The 15,469-nt window shown below is 37.3% G+C and overlaps 1 long non-coding RNA gene across 1 annotated transcript; it reads right to left on the bottom strand.

Moving 5' to 3' along the window:
- Positions 1-10,932: 10,932 nt before the first annotated feature.
- Positions 10,933-13,689, bottom strand: LOC127861735 (uncharacterized). The gene is made up of 2 exons (XR_008040317.1): positions 12,964-13,689; positions 10,933-12,326 (listed from the first exon to the last, which is right to left on the bottom strand). It is a non-coding gene; the product is annotated as an uncharacterized LOC127861735 (long non-coding RNA).
- Positions 13,690-15,469: the final 1,780 nt, after the last annotated feature.

Below are 15,469 nucleotides of genomic sequence, written 5' to 3'. Positions count from 1 at the left end.
CTCAATCCTATTGACCAGGTGTGTGTACGCGACACCTCAATCCTATTGACCTGGTGTGTGTAAACGACACCTCACGCCTTTTGACCTGGTGTGTGTGTGTACGCGACACCTCAAGCCTATTGACCTGGTGTGTGTACACGACACCTCAAGCCTATTGACCTGGTGTGTGTACGCGACACCTCAAGCCTATTGACCTGAAGCGTGCACACGTTACCTAAACCTATTGACCTGGTGTGTCTACGCTACACCTCAAGCCTATTGACCTGGTGTGTGTACGCGACACCTCAAGCCTATTGACCTGGTGTGTGTACGCGACACCTCAAGCCTATTGACCTGGTGTGTGTACGCGACACCTCAAGCCTATTGACCTGGTGTGTGTACGCGACACATCGAGCCTATTGAACTGGTGTGTGTACGCGACACATCGAGCCTATTGACCTGGTGTGTGAAAGCGACACCTCAAGCCTAGTGACCTGGTGTGTGTACACGACACCTCAAGCCTATTGACCTGGTGTGTGTACGCGACACCTCAAGCCTATTGACCTGGTGTGTGTACGCGACACTTCTATCCTATTGACCTGGTGTGTGTACGCGACACCTCAAGCCTATTGACCTGGTGTGTGAACGCGACACATCGAGCCTATTGAACTGGTGTGTGTACGCGACATATCGAGCATATTGACCTGGTGTGTGTACACGACACCTCAATCCTATTGACCTGGTGTGTGTGAATGCGACACCTCAAGCCTATTGACCTGGTGTGTGTGTACGCGGCACCTCAAGCCTATTGACCTGTTGGCTGCACACGTTACCTCGAGCCTATTGACCTGGTGTGTGCACGTGACACCTCGATTCTAGTGACCTGGTGTGTGCGTGCAACACTTCGAGCCTTTTAACATTGTGTATGCACGCGACACCTCGAGCCTACTGACCTTGCGTGTGCACGCGGCACCTCGAGCATATTGACCTGGTCTATGAACGCAGCACCTCGAGCCTATTGACCCGGTTTGTGCATTCGGAACCTCGAGCTTATTGACATGGTTTGTGCATTCAGAACCTCGAGCCTATTTACCTGGTGTGTGTATGCGACACCTCAAGTGTAGGGACCTGGTGTTCGCACGCGACACCTCAAGCCTAGTGAACTGGGGTGCGCAAAACATCCCGAGTCTAGTGACCTGGTGTGTGCGCGCGTCACCTTGAGCCTAGTGACCTGGGGTGCGCGAGACACCTCGAGCCTAGTGACCTGGGATGCGCGCGACACCTCGAGCCAAGTGACCTGGGGTATGCACGCGTCACCTCGAGTCTTGTGACCTGGGGTGTGCGGGACACCTTGAGCCTAGTGACCTGGGGTATGCACGCGACACCTCGAGTCTAGTGACCTGGGGTGCGCGCGACACCTTGAGCCTAGTGACTTGGGGTATGCATGCAACACCTCGAGCCTAGTGACCTGGGGTATGCATGCGACACCTCGAGCCTAGTGACCTGGGGTATGCATGCGACACCTCGAGTCTTGTGACCTGGGGTATGCACGCGACACCTCGAGCCTAGTGACCTGGGGTTGCAAGCGACACCTCGAGCCTAGTGACCTGGGGTATGCACGCGACACCTCGAGTCTTGTGACCTGGGGTGCGCGCGACACCTTGAGCCTAGTGACCTGGTGTGTGCGCTCGACACTACGAGCCTAGTGACCTGGGATGTACACCACACAGAGTTGTAGTTCCTTGCTTTCTCTGCCATCACAATAAAATCCATCCAGATTTGGTAGGATTTTACAGTGGCATAGAGGTGACATTCAATCCTCTTTTTTTTAAATTGCACTTCTCTTTTTTTTTTATCTCGACTAAGTAACTCGTGGCCACGAGTTAGCTATGTCGTGGCCACAAGAAAAAAGGGGAGTGCACTACTAAATAAAAGAGTAATGCAATTAAAAAAAGAGCGATGCAGTATATAAAGGAAGGGTGCATTAAACAAAAGAGGAGATAATTTCGAGATCCCGACTTATCTTACTGGTGGCTACGAGTTAGTCAGCCAATCAAATACTATCTTGTTCCCTCAAATTAATAAGCCAATGAAAACGTCCTAAAGGCAAGGCTCTGAGATAACATAAATACTACTATAAGTAGTACTATTACTACTACTACTACTGCTGCTAATGTTGTTGTTGCTGGTACTACTACTTCTACTACTACTACTACTACTAGTAGTAGTAGTACATGTAGTAGTAGTAGTAGTAGTAGTAGTAGTAGAAGTAGTAGTAGTAGTAGTAGTAGAAGTAGTAATAGTAGTAGTAGAAGTAGTCGTCGTCGTCGTCGTAGTAGTCGTCGTCGTCATCCGTGGGTCGTTGTCCGGTCGACAGTCGGTCGTCGGTCGGTCGTCCATCGTCCGTCCGTCGGTCGTCCGTCCTCCGGTCGTGGTCCGTCGGTCGTCCGTCGGTTGTCCATCCGGCGGCGTCCATCGGTCGCCCATCGTCCGTCCGTCCGTGTTGGTTCCAATAAAATCTCTGCACGGAGGTTGACCTGGTTATTGCACGCGACTAGTTGTCTCGCCTTATTAGGACATGTGTGAAATCTTATTTGACATTTCAAAATGGATGTGAACTTGACAAGTTATTTAAAATTCATCTCATGATAGACCATTTGACACAGAATGCCCTCTTTACTGGCTCGTCGATATTTAGTGTGTCAAACACTAATCTCTTATCTCATATGTATATTTGTTTGTATGACTTGATGTTGACGTTAAATTTATCGTCTGACTAAAATGAGTCGGATACACTATCGGCGTCTTGTTTTAGCAACCACCTGCACGTGGCTTGTAATAAATAACGATTTTGCCATGTACATTTACACTGACTCAGACAGTATAAAGCAGGTCAAAAAGTATGCTAATGCACGAGCGTAGCTATCCCGTTTGCCTCACGATATAATTTGATAGGAAATATTGTTGAAAATTTTAAGAACGGTTATTACCATAACAGCAAAAGCCAACACAAACACCGAGTGTTGTTTAAAAGAGGTATTGATAGTTTCTTACTGGGTTTCTTCATCTTCTTTTTTATTGAGTTAATGGTCGTTTTAAATTTTATTAGATTTCATGACTATCTAACAAATAAATCGGAATTAAGTATATTTGATTTAACACATTATTTATGAAGTGTTTCTAAACAAAACACATACATGTACAGAAGTTCAAGTTGACACTGAATAAGTTTACCTAATGGATAAAGTGAGCCACGCTCCACACCGCCGGTCAGACCCAGGACTTGGTGTATGAAGGGGAAATATTGATAAGACTCAAAGACTGTGGATCGTACTAACAACATCCTGATCACTAGGCAGATTCATGTCCGTTTCGCCCCTGCGGCATCGTGACTTATGGTATATGGGCCAAGCTCTGTGAAAAAGGGGTTTAATGCATGTGCGCAAAGTGTCGTCCCAGATTGGTTGAAAACTGAAATTTTATTAAGTTCTCACACAGATTTTATATAAATACCATTACTCGGTTGAAAAATTACGCCGACAAATAAGAGCACAGATACACTCATTCTTGTGTCGATAAGTCGAGCGGACTGAAATAAACGTCTGGTTAACACCAAGTGAGGGGTATCGTTTCATAGATAGTACGGACAACTTAAAGAATGGCTGAAATTTGTATTTAAAACTTAATGCTTTTTATCTAGTAATTTCACAAGAAAATAATTTTAAATTGTGAAATATATTGTTGAATAAAATGTAAGGCCGGATGGAAATAAAGTTATGAAAGACGTTGGTGCTTATATAATCAAAAAATCGTATCGCAATTCTACGGAATACCGTAAGGACCATCGTGGTTACACATTAAATCCAGAGGGCGACAATGCGAGAACGACGAGAATGCGACAATACGATGACGACAGTGCGACAATACGATTGCGAAAAGGCGAGAACGTGATTGCGAGAATGCGAGAACGCGAAAGTACGATGACGACAATACGACAGTGCGATGACGACAGTGCGACAATACGACAACGACAGTGCGATAGTACGATTGCGATAATGCGAGAGTACGATTACGAGAATGCGACAATACCATGAAGACAGTGCGGTAATACGATGGGGAGAATGCGAGAACGCGATGTCGTGAATGCGAGAACACGATGCCGAGAATGCGACAATACGATGACGACAGTGCGACATTACAATGGCGAGAACGCGATGGCGAGGATACGATGGTGACAGTACGATATGAGTATCGCATGGTCCCCATCATACTATCGCACTGTCGCCATCGTATTGTCGCATTGTCGTCATCGTACTATCGCGTTCTCGCATTCTCGCCATCGCGTTCTCGCATTCTCGCCATCGTATTGTCGCACCGTCGTCATCGTATTGTCGGATTTTCGTCATCGCACTCTCGCGTTCTCGCATGCTCGCCCTCTGGATTTTAATGTGTAACCACGATGGCCCTGACGGTATTCAGTACAATGCAAATAATATTATGATGTTTAAGAAGAACATTTACTTCATTCTTGATTGACCGCAACCAACTGCGTGTCATAACGCGCATCGTGTAAGCGTGCACTTGGTTAATTGTTCCCTTACATGCTCGTAAGCGTGCACTTGGTTAATTGTTCCCTTACATGCTCGTAAGCGTGCACTTGGTTAATTGTTCCCTTACATGCTCGATTACCAAGTTAATTCGGTTACATTATTGACGATGCATGCCCGCGTGGCAAGCTCACCTGTCTGAATACGAAATCTTTATCAATGAGCTACACCATCACATGACTGCTCAAACAATGTCCCAGTTTACATCTTTATCACACGCCGCATGATATCTACGTAGGAAAACTTTGTGCGTGAACCGTAACATAACGGATTAACTGATATATAAGCGTTTAATTAGGTAAGTGCGTTTATTTTCATTGATGGGTCCAATGCATGTTTTAGACAGACGCTTTTAGTGCAAATAACAGATATATAACTGAATGTGCTACAATCCAAAAGGAAGAAAAACAACACTTATGTTTTGGAAAAAAAAAACACATAAAGCAGATTCGCTTAAAATCATTTTAAAATATCCAACTATATTAACTATTATATAATAATTAAATGAAACTACCATTGGTACATAGAATATATCAAACTTGGTAATATTTGTAAGTATCTGGGGGTTTTCTTAAAAAGGGCTATCGGGATAGTTTAGTTAATCTAATTGCTGTTCGTTTAATGCGTTGATGAGATTATATTATTTCGACTGTTATATTATTTCGACTGTTATTTATTTCGACTGTTATATTATTTCGACTGTTATATTATTCGGTGCTTAAAAAAAATTGTTTTGAATGTTGTGCTGGTTTACTTGACATGCATTGTTTTTTTTATATCAATTTTGGGCCCAAGTTATATCTATTACTACCATGTAGCAATAATCTTTCACAAACAATTACAACACGTATTCTTTATACAATTAACATCAATAAATTACATTGATATAATTTAGATTAAAAATGTTAAACAAAATCCGTTAAGTCACAATTAGCGCAAAAAAAGTTTTAGTAACGTATTTGTTCAGTATCCAGGCATTTGACATGCATTGAAGTTTGTTATTTAATGCTTTATATTCATTAATGCAAACATTGAATCTTAAAAGCTCCAGTGAAAACGAACAAGAATACAATTAATGACACCAAAAAAGTAACCTTCAGCTCGAACCACTGATCCCTGGAGCCTTGGAGTGAAAGTCCATCGCTTAGACCACTCGGCCATCCATGCTCATATAACGAGTGGTGCATTTTATACTTTATATAAGCACCCCTCGTAGTATCACAAAATATAACGACAACAACAAAACTCTCCAAATAATTCAATCGTTTCGCGTTGCAACGCTTTATAATTTTCCGGTTTTTAAATCGTCAAAAGATGCATATAATGGATATTTAAAAGCATGGAAAATGTTCAGTATTACCGTTTCCTCACAAACATCATAACTGCAACGTAAATGTAAAAATCTAAAACTTTTTTTTTATTTTGTCACTTAACCAAAACGTGAAAAGGCCCCTTTTAATATTGTCATGCCAACCATTTATGGTTATGCGTTGCTTAAAGGGACTGTCCAATGGATTATTTTCCTGAATTTAGCAGGCTATTATTTTGATATTAATTAATAACATTCGTTAATTTGAACCATATCCAACTCAACCTTTTGCTAAAAACTACAAAACTAAAGAGCAACAGCCAAATTGTATTACGACTTTTGCGTCTACCTTGGGAAATCCCTATTTGTATTTCGCGCTTCGTGTCACGTGATTCACACACAAACAAACAAAATGGCGGAGGCTTCGAAATCTACAATGAGCGTACCAGTAAGAAAATATGTTTTTTTGATTTAATCAAATATAATATATTAAGATTCCGATCTTATTTAATTCAACAAGATGAGTTTATCTGCCTTTGAATGTTAGCGGATTGTTGGTCTTTACCTTGCAATTCGACGCTAAATGTCGCTGGTTTACAAATTAGACGATAGTAGACGACTCCAATGCATGAAAATGAGAATCAATTTAACGTATTTTGATTTTATGATTTTCTCGTTTTGACTTTTGAATTTTGTGTTGTTTATTTTGCAATGTACGTTTTACATTAACTTTTAAATTTTGCTAATAGAAGCCAGTTGATTCTTCCACAGTAAATTCGTGCCCAGATCAAAGACCTATCAATATACAATGTATATTGACAGGTCTTTGCCCAGATCCTAGAGCACAAATAAGTCAGTGTATTATTTATGTTTTTTTATTTAGGCCAAAACAGAGGGAGAGTCGAGAAGAAGTAAATGCGTGAGACAGCCATCTAAGAGAATGTTGTTGTATTCTCAGGACACAGATTCAGTAAGTTTATTTTAATGCTCTTGTGTGTACACATTTTAATTATGTGCCAGTTATTCGATAAATTCTCCTACCTGGTCAACCGGAGGGGTATAGTGAATTATGTATATCTATTTGTGACCAGACGAACTAAGAAGAAATAATAATATCACCCTTGTCCGCTCTGTGTTGATAAATGCAGGTTTGACTATAACCCATTATGATTTACAAGTTAGAACTATTATTGTAAAGGCCTGAGAGTTGAACAGTCACCTTGGCTAAGAATAGTAGGACTTTTTGCTTTTTTTTCCACAATATTTAGGTCCGAAATCTGTGGATGTAGGCTGTGGTTGCAAATAACATGTAGTAAATCAAGAAATGCACTATAACTCATGTGATTAGGTCATGACATTGACATCATGATTTTGTCATTTTAGGGTTACTCTTTTTGCTATTATTTATTAGATTTTCTGCATTACTTGGTTTTTTATCAAATGCATGTTTTATTTGTTACACTCAGGATTCAAGTCTACAGAAGAGTTAAGGAAAACGTCCTGCCAGAAAGTTGATACATTAGCAACAATAACTAAGTGGTGCTCTTGTCACAGATGCCCACAATACGAGAGAGTGGAAGATCGAGTTTGCTGTGGGATGGTCCCAGAATTATGCTCAAGTCACAGACCTGTGAGTAAGATTCATGTATTATGAGTTTCTGTAACTGAATATCTTAAGTTTTGCAGCGTCATATTGTGTTATAACAAGGACTAAGAAATGGGTCAATAATGTTCTACCATGCAAACCTATTAAATATCCCATCTTAAAAATTAATCCTGCTATAAAGGCAATTTTGTCATGTGGGAAAATCATTTACTGAATCATTATTGGCTTATTAAAATGAATTTCAGCTAATGCCAACAAAGATGCTAAGTTCTAAGACATTGTGTAGTTGTTTGTCATCTTGCTATTTTATTCAATGCAATTTATGTTTTTACATGAGTAAAGAAAGGATTACTCTTTTTTTGCTTAAAAATTGTTAAGTTTGCATACTGGTCGTGTACGTAATTCCGGCCTGTACGTAAAAAATCGGCCACCTGTGTTAAATCATTTTCATGATCTTAGCATACACATTTTGCTGATTTATATTAAAATCAATTTAAAAACCGACCCTTTTCTCAATATTTTGCACATTAAAGAAGCATATCACTGTGAACTTTTATATCACAATGTCACAATTGAAGGACGATATTTTTGTCATGTGGAAAAAGTGACATTCTCAATGCTTGTATTACTTATATTTATATAAGAAACAAATATATTTGTTAAAATTGTTATTTTTTATCTAATAAACTTTAACTAAGGTATTTTCAATTAATTGTATAAAAACATATATCAAAACATAAAAATTAGGACCAAATATATACTTTTTAAATATATGAATTACCTCCCTTGATTAGAATAATAATAGGTTATTTGTTGTACAAATAAATACAAGCGTTTACTAAAAATCGACAATAAAGTAAACTGTTTATACAAAATGTGTTAAATTTCTTAGCTGTATTATTTTTTTTTTATAAAACATATTAAAAACAAATAGTTTTTAGGAATTTGCAGTTGCCAATTGAGAGTGATTGTTCACTATATTTATTAAGTTAGGTAGGGGGAGTAACTGGTATATAATGTCGCATATATTTTAAGTTTCAAGTGAAAAAAAATTGTTTGTGTAAACCTTTATTAATACTCCTAAAATGAGGACATTTGTCTAAAGATATTGCTTTGTAATTTTACCTGCAGATTAAACTAAAAGGTGGCCGATTTTTTAGGTACAATTGCCCTATGAAAATTGATAGTTTATATGTCATTAATTTCTGTTCATAAAAGTAACATACACTGATCTAATTCTATTGAAATTTTCATGCTAGATGAGTTTTGAACCCAGGATTATATATGTGAAGTTTAGTTTCAACCAGTTGCCTAAAACAAAAGATTTTGTTAAAATAGTCCCAAAAGTGGCCGGAATTACGTACACGACCAGTACCATTTCAATATTTTGTACTCCATTGATCCATTGCATTGATAACATCAACACCTTTCCACCCCTTTATATGAGTCGCGTCCTTAGAAAATTGGGCATAATGCATGTGCGTAAAGTGTCGTCCCAGCTTAGCCTGTGCAGTCTGTACAGGCTAATCAGGGATGACACTTTCCGCCTAAATGGGATTTTTGCTAAGAAGAGACATTTTAACGAAAAATGTCATAAAAGCGGAAGGTGTTGCCCCTGATGAGCCTGTGTGGACTGCACAGGCTAATCTGGGACGACACTTTACGCACATGCATTATGTCCAGTTTTCTCAGAACAAGGCTCATATAATCTAGTGTGCTGTCTCACTGACTGCTGATTGGAGTTACATTTGCAAGAAGTTTATTGTAAAATCTGTTACAATTTCTTTGTAGGAGATGACTCTTTCGGTGCTGGATAGGATGACCCTCTACAGTCAGCAGCAGTATCAACAAGATGTGTTTTCCTTTTATGCAGAGACACTAGAAGATGTCAATAAATCTTTCAGACATGCTGCATACAGACAATTTACCATCTTAATGCATGAGAATAACTGTCCCAGCATGTTGTGTTAAATTAATAAGGGAGAAGTTTCCTAGTCCTTAAGGCCAGTATACAGGCTTCGTACCAGGTGAAGGCCCAGTGTTCTAATAATTTTGCATATTTATGCCCCCCTTCGAAGAAGAGGGGGTATATAGTTTTGCACATGTCGGTCCGTCCACCAGATGGTTTCGGGATGATAACTTAAGAACGCTTAGGCCTAGGATCATGAAACTTCATAGGTACATTGATCATGACTGGCAAATAACCCCTATTGATTTTCAGGTCACTAGGTCAAAGGTCAGTGACTCGAAACAGTAAAGCGGTTTCCGGATGATAACTCAAGAATGCATACGCCTAGGATCTTGAAACTTCATAGGTACATTGATCACGACTGGCAGAGGACCCCTTTAGATTTTCCGGTCACAAGGTCAAGGTCACAGTGACTCAAAACAATAAAATGGTTTCCAGCTGATAACTCAAGAATGCTTATGCCTTTTGATCATGAAACTTCATAGCTGATTTTCAGGTCACTAGGTCAAGGTCACAGTGACTCGAAATAGTAAAATGGTTTCCTGATGATAACTCAAGAATAATTAGGCCTAGGATCAGGAAACTTCATAGGTACATTGATCATGACTGACAGATGACCCCTATTAATTTTCAGGTCACTATGTCAAAGGTCAAGGTCACAGTGACAAAAAACGTATTCACACAATAGCTGCCACTACAACTGACAGCCCATATGGGGGGCATGCATGTTTTACAAACAGCCCTTGTTGCTATTCTTTTTCATTTATCAGACATAGAACTTTTCTTAGTTTTGATTATTTTTTGTTCTGGCTCCTTTTTTGAAACATTTATATTTATGCAAATCATTTGAGTTATGCTTAATCATTTGGATTTTTCAGTTCTATGCATTTTGTTTTGAAAAATCAATTTGTGTGAAATGTGCTAGTTTATTATTAAAACTTGCACAGCAGTTTTTACATTTGTATGCTTACTTTGGTGTCATTTGAATGAAATGCCACGAGTACTCTGGATTGTAAGATGAAAGAAATAAAAGAAGCAATGACATATTTCTTAAGAATACTATGTAAATAAACTAATTGAAAATCAAAATTAATTTCTTGTATACTTATTTTATTTTCTTGTTTGAACTTAATAGTTTGATTTTTACACTTTTTAGCTCACCTGAACACAATGTGCTCATGGTGAGCTTTTGTGATCGCCTTTTGTCCGTCGTGCGGCGTCTACATTTGCCTTGTTAACACTCTACAGCCGTAAAATAAAGATTGGTCTCAAGGATATTTTGGATGAGTTCAAAAATGGTAACGTTTGCTTGAAAAGACCGTTCATAAAAAAACAGTCAATTGTGTATTACCTGTTTTTATTTTTATTTTTTTTAGATCTTTTGCTTTTATTCAATTTTAAGTTTGCATTTTGATTTTTTTATTATGAAACTACTCTCGAGGTCAATTATAAGAGGCTTAGAGACATTGACTACAATGGTTTATTAAATACAGGTAATAAAGAAGGCAATGAAAAACACATATCGATAATCAAACAAAAAACTAAACATTTTGTAAGAAAAATTGTGTTCTTTACATGTGTAACAAAAAACCGGTGTAGACTGGTGATGCTCCCCAAAAGTGTTTTTTTGTCACAATATTGTACTATATATTCAGATTAAAGGAAACGTCTTAAGGGGCATAACTGTGGACAAAATTATACGATGGATGGATTAAAGCTTCATTGAATTCCGGTCAGTAGTTGGGGAGAAATAGCCTGGACAAGAATTGCACTATATGTACAGTTTATAGAAAATTTCAAAGGGCCATAACTCTGTGAAAAATCATCCGACCAGAACCGGCTGATAATATGCACATCTCCTGTTGGTAGTGAAGCTTCCCATCAAGTTTCATTGAATTACTGTAATAAGTTGCTGAAAAATAGCTCGGACAAGCATTGCACTATATGTGCAATGGAAAATTTCAAAGGGCCATAACTCTGTGAAAAATCATCCGATGAGAACCGGCTGATAATATGCACATCTCCTCTTGGTAGTGAAGCTTCCCATAAAGTTTCATAGAATTCCAGTCATTAGTTGCTGAGAAATAGCCCGGACAAGAATTGCACTATATGTACAATGGAAAATTTCAAAGGGCCATAACTCTGTGAAAAATCATCTGAAGAGAACCGGCTGATAATATGCACATCTCCTCTTGGTAGTGAAGCTTCCCATAAAGTTTCATTGAATTCCGGTCATTACTTTCTGAGAAATAGCCTGGACAAAAATTGTGCACAGACGGACACACGGACGGACAGACGAAGCGGCAACTATATGCTCCCCCCAAAATAAATTTTGGGGGAGCATAAAAATGTATTGATAAAAAACGCACAAAATATAACATAAAAAAAATATTTTATGCTAAATTCAATATTAAAACTTCCTAAAAAATGTAATTGCATTGTACAACCAAGAGCATTCATTATTTATAACATAATGTAAGATTGTACATTTTCAAAACACTTCTAAAATTATATTTACACTAAAGATGTGAAACTTAATAGTTATCTAACAAAGATAACTTCTGCGTCAACTTCAAATGAATATCAAACACGTCTTGGGCAACAATTCATTTTTTCGCTTTTCTCAATCTAGAGACATGCTGATCTCCAAGTATTGATGTAGGTGGAGGGGTGACGGGGGCTATAGTTGACCTAATTCTTTTGGAGTCTTCAGGCAGCTGTTCACATTTGCCACTTATTCTTTTCTTGCCTATGGTGAATTCATTTATAACTTCAGTGATCAAACCGGTTATGTATGTTTTTTTCACAGGCCTTGTGCTCCAATTACAAGCAGCTTTTGAGTACACCTTTTTTCTCCTGAAAGATTGTTTTATAACTGACATGATGTTTGAAAAAATGAAATGACAATTGCTAAAACAAAACAAAAGAATAAAGATCTATAGACAATATATATGCCATAATATAAATTTACTGATTCAGTGCATACTTTGCTGCAGTAGTTCTTTTATGACAGGAGCATTGTTTGCAAAATGTATACTTATTATTCATATCACATGAATGTGTCAAATTTGAGCTTAAATACATCATGTTTGTAAATTCAATTTAATTATTAATAATAAAAACTTTCAATAAGTAATCATAAATCTGTAAATTGATCCTTACAATTCAAAATTTAATAAAAACAGGAAATGTGTTTGTCAGAAACACTATCTCCCCTACTGCGCCACTTTGATTTTTTTTTTTTTTTTCATTTGGTAGGTTCAGATGAACTCTTTAAAGCTTATTACTTCTCTTGAATTTGTTTTTTTTACCTTGACCTTGAAGGATTATCTTGACCTTTCACCACTCAAAATGTGCAGCTCCATGAGATACACATGCATGCCAAATATGAAGTTACTATCTTCAATATTGCAAAAGTTATGGCAAAATGTTAAAGTTTGACGCAAACAAACACACAAACCAACATACAGGGCGAAAACAATAATATAAATACCTCTCATTTCCTTCTTTGTCCAACAAAACAGGACGATTCAAGTGTTTTGAATAATCTATTGCTGCTAACTGACACCTGTACAGCTGAAAAAAATAATTTTAGAAATGAAACTCAGAAAAGGGTAAGACCTGGATAAACTATTGTATATAAATAGACAAACGCATCGATCAATATTTCCATCATTTTCTCGTCCTTTTCAATCCCAGTAGCTTCTTTAACTCTTCTCCATCGATCACACTGAATACCAATGTCTATTATCCTTTCCCTTTTATTACGCCTGTACCTTGCATCTCTTGTTTTTTTTTAGTCTTAGCGCTAGCACTTGTTTTTGTCCGAACCATCTTGAATTCTTTTCGACCGCATATTCGTATTTGTGAAAAGTGATTTTCCAATAAAAATATTGATTTAAATATGAAGTATATTTTATTGGTTTATCAAAAATATTCAATGAAAATCAATTATTTGCTCAACAAGCTAAATCTCTTTCTTTAGAAATAATGTAATTTCTATGCCAAAAATAAATGACAGTACCATGTACCACGTGACTTGTCAGCTGATTTTCAGCTACATTTATTTTTAGGTCAAAAACGTCGAGCGGCGTTTTTGAAATATAATATGGAATTCCCATCCGCTTGGGCTTATGTGTTGGTTTGTGTTATACTTCCTTTAGTCTGCTTTGAGTTTTTATATCCTTAAATCAAAGGCGATAATCGTTTTTAAAATCTAAAACAATAATTTTATATTTTGTTCAGACCATAATCCATTGGACAGTCCCTTTAAGAGATTAATGTGTTTTTAATTTATTTAAAATGTTTACTTTAGTGATTACAATTTTGTTATTCAAAATAGAACGGCATTTGAGATTGATTTACGATACTTAAAGTATTTGGTACAGGCATTATAATTCACTCTGTTCAATAGAATTAAAAATGTTCGTGTTATACTCATGGGCGAATACAATGTATTAGACTCATGTCCGAATACAATGGATTAAAGTCATGGGCGAATTCAAATGATAAAACATATGTACGAATTAAATGGATTAAACTCATGGGCGAATTCAATGGATTCGACTCATGGGCGAATTCAATGAGTTAAAGTCATGGGAGTATTCAATGGATAAGACACATGAGCGAATTCAGTGTATGAGACACATGTGCGAATTCAATGTATTAAACTCATGGGCGCAATCAATGGATTAGACTAATGGGCGAATTCAATGAATTAAACTAATTGACGAATTCAATGGATTAGACTCCTGGGCGAATTCAGTAGACTGACTCACGTGCGAATTTAATGGATTAAACTCATGTGCGAATTAAGTGGGTTAAACTCATGTGCAAATTCAATGAAAAAGACTAATTGACGAAATTAATTAATAAGATTCGTGGGCGAATTCAATTGATAAACTCATGGGCGAATTCAATGGAGTAAACGCGTGTGCGAATTCAGTAGATCAGACTGATCGGCGAATTCAATCGATTAGAGCCATCTGCATATTCAGTCGATTAGACTCATGGGCGAATTCAGTGGAAACGACTCATGGGCGAATTCAGTGGAAAAGACTCATGGGCGAAATCAGTGGATAAGACACATGAGCGAATTCAGTAGGCATATTTCAAGAGATGTGTTCACAGTTAAAACAATCGGTTATCGAATACAAAAAAAATGTTTGCATTATTTTTAGACAATCAAAAATGTTTTGATTAAAAATGTCGAAAATACAGTGTCGTTTATTGATAGTCATCGATCGGAATTGTTTAAATAACAAAAGCGTTTGTAACGCCTTCCATCTGGCTAATTCGTGTGTCACTAGCATAGCATTATTATACTCATTAGTATAACCAAAGTGGTACATAGGTAGTGTGCATGCATTTGCTTTTACCGGTTCCTGGCTGTAATACAGAGGAGACAGCGTATTACTAAACCTTTTTCTTCCCATTAAAAGTATTTAAAACTATTACAGATATTCAAGTTTTGTTACTAAATGCATTTGTCGATAAACTTAAATGTGTTTGCCTGTCCCTTTAAAAAGCATTGGTATACATGTATTCAATTGTAGGTGGTTTTTTTTAAGTCCATATTTTCCGTGAAAATAATGCGTAAGTTAAATAGTTTGTTAAAACAGAATCGTTAGATATGCATATAATCAATCAATTATACATAAAAAGAAAAGTGCTACATCGTGGATCTCGGCGCTGTAGATCATGTTCCGTACGATAATTCGTAAGCGACCACAAAATCTTCTAAATTTCTCCAAGTACTCGTTTTACAAAGAACAAAAAAACGACCAGAAATGCAAACAAAAAAGTTTTAAATATTATTGTGATATTGTGAACCTGGCGAAGAAATTAAACAGTCCCTATTTGCTGACGATGCAACTTATTTTTTAAATGACAGTAGTGACTCATTCAATAATCTTAAAGAATCGCCTACCTCTTTTGGAATGGCATCGGGTCTTAAACTTAACAAAAGTAAATGCACTGTGCTACGAGTAGGTAAATTT

The sequence above is a fragment of the Dreissena polymorpha genome, chromosome 1, assembly GCF_020536995.1.
Source record: "Dreissena polymorpha isolate Duluth1 chromosome 1, UMN_Dpol_1.0, whole genome shotgun sequence".
NCBI lineage: Eukaryota > Metazoa > Mollusca > Bivalvia > Myida > Dreissenidae > Dreissena > Dreissena polymorpha.
Note: the sequence above shows the minus strand (reverse complement) of the source record. Positions and strands in the feature narration are given on the sequence as shown.